Below are 2,606 nucleotides of genomic sequence, written 5' to 3'. Positions count from 1 at the left end.
TCTATCTATCTATCTATCTATCTATCTATCTATCTATCTATCTATCTTGATATATATGTATCTATATATAACATCTCTCACACTTTAGTTGTTAGGTTAAATAAAATGAAGCTCCCTGGGATGGGCGCGGTGGCTCAAGCCTGTAATCCCAGCACTTTGGGAGGCCGAGACGGGCGGATCACGAGGTCAGATCGAGACCATCTGGCTAACAAGGTGAAACCCCATCTCTACTAAAAAATACAAAAAACTAGCCGGGCGAGGTGGCGGGCACCTGTAGTCCCAGCTACTTGGGAGGCTGAGGCAGGAGAATGGCGTAAACCCAGGAGGCGGAGCTTGCAGTAAACTGAGATCCGGCCACTGCACTCCAGCCTGGGCGACAGGGACTCCGTCTCAAAAAAAAAAAAAAGAAGCTCCCTGATTCGATCAGATATTCAAAAAACAAATTTCAAGTAAAAACAACCTTTCACAGTATTTAAGGTTTAAGGTACAAGGTAGCCAGCTGACAGATAAGGTTTTGTTGCTCATTTATGATAATGAGGGAATCAATGAAGAGAAGATAGGTCTCTCATAATAAGATTAACAAGTCGATTGAATAAAAGTCTGTTTCAATGTACAGGACTTCAGACTAAATAAATAACTCATAACCTAGATCTCATTCCATAACAGCTTGCTTCTTCCTTGCCCAGTTTTACTTAATCTAAAGTAAATGTTTACTTGATATACATTTTTATCACATACATTTAAATGTATTTTAAATACGTTTTTTGATATTGAAATGTTCTCCAATTTTCTCTCTGTGGTGATTTTATTATTTGTAACCTTATGAAATTCTTTTCTATTAAAAAAACAAATTATGGGCTGGGGAAGGTGTCTCACGCCTGTAATTCCAACACTTGGGAGGATCACTTGAGACCAAAAGATCAGGACCAGCCTGGGCAACACAGTCAGACTTTGTCTCTACTAAAAATTTAGAAATTAGCTGGACATAGTGGTGCATGCCTGTAGTCCCAGCTACTTGAGAGGCTGAAGTCAGGAGGACTGCTTGAGCATAGGAGGTCAAGGCTGCAGTGAGCTGTGTTTCCACCACTGCACAGCACTCCAGCCTAGGCAAGACCCTGCCTCAAAAAAATAAGCAAAAACCCAAATTTTGAATCAGTTTTCTTTTACAATGGTTCCAAAATTTAATTTCTACCTTTAACTTAATTCAACCTAAATTTCCTGTTCAGTATCTGAAGTGACAATCTAGTGTTACTACCTATAAACTTAACAGTTTCTATAAGAATAGTAAAAAGGAATAAATTTAAAGCTGAAAACACCAAGGACTCTAGTTATTACTTAAATGATATTGAATACAAACATGATAATAACGATGACAAGGGTAACAAATTTTATTTCCCAAATCACAGAAGCTAGCAAAAAATATTCTCAAGGCTGACCTCTTTTTATTATGGCTTTAGTTAATACATTTTTGTGGTATAGACTTTACAAATCATTTAGGACACAAAACATTTCCCTTATTCCGAAAAAACAGGAAGAGGCTGGCATTGCAATTAATGAAGGACAACAGTATAAGTTGTAATGACCTCAATCAGAAAACAATAAGGAGGATGACATTCTGGGAGACTGCTTTAGAGACAATACCTCTAATCCTTTCAAGCTATATAAACGACTGGTATATGGCTTCAAATCCTCTTATCTTTGGCATTAAAATGAAGGAATTGGACTTTCCTTTTTAGCTGGGACTACAGGCAGATGTCACCACACCAAACTAATTTTTTAAGTTTTTGTAGACACAGGGTATCCCCATGTTGTGCTGGCTGGTTTTCAACTTCTGGGCTAAAAGTGATTCTCCCACCTGGCCTCTCAAAGAACTAGGATTACAGACATAGCCACTGCACTCAACACTTTACATTAAAAAAAGACAGAGTGTCTTGCACTGTTGCCCAGGCTAGAGCACAGTGGCAAAATTTTGGCTCACGCCAGTACAGAATTCCTAACCTCAAGCAATCCTCCCATCTCAGCTTTCCAAAATGCTGAGGTTATAGGTGCCAGTCACTATTCACTCTAAATAACATCTTTTTGTACAGGTAATGTTCATTAATAAGTGGCTCTTTGACTAAATAACTTTTATTTTTGTTTTTTTAAATCATAGCACATTAGGCACACTAGCAGGGAAGATGAAAATTTCCTCTAAGTAAAATCTTGGGGTCCAAGAAAGTCAAGTATTTTGCCAAGCGCAGTGGTTGTCACCTGAAATCCCATCACTTTGGGAGGCTGAGACAGGCAGACTGCTTGAGCCCAGCAGTTCGCAACCAGCCTGGGCAACATAGAAAAACTCCATCTCCACAAAAAATAAAAAAATTAGTTGGGTGTAGTGGTGCACACAAGTAGTCTCAGCTACTCGGGAGGCTGAGGTGGGAGAGGGATCACCTGAGCCCAGGAGGTCAAGGTTACAGTGAGCTGAGAGCCTGTCTCAAAACAAAAAACTAATAAAAACACCTTCCAGAAATGGTTCTTATGCTGTATTTGTTTTCCTTGGGGGGAAAACTAAAAAATAAATAAATAAATAAATAAATAAATAAATAAATAAATAAATAAATAAATAA

General features: G+C 38.4%; 1 protein-coding gene across 2 annotated transcripts in view; it reads right to left on the bottom strand.

Moving 5' to 3' along the window:
* The window catches only part of SMARCC1 (SWI/SNF related, matrix associated, actin dependent regulator of chromatin subfamily c member 1), a 205,889-nt gene that overhangs the window by 100,378 nt on the left and 102,905 nt on the right, over window positions 1-2,606 (bottom strand). The window lies entirely within an intron of this gene.

This window comes from Piliocolobus tephrosceles, chromosome 2 (assembly GCF_002776525.5).
Source record: "Piliocolobus tephrosceles isolate RC106 chromosome 2, ASM277652v3, whole genome shotgun sequence".
NCBI lineage: Eukaryota > Metazoa > Chordata > Mammalia > Primates > Cercopithecidae > Piliocolobus > Piliocolobus tephrosceles.
The sequence above is the reverse complement of the archived record's forward strand: the minus strand, read 5'-3'. Positions and strand labels throughout refer to the sequence as shown.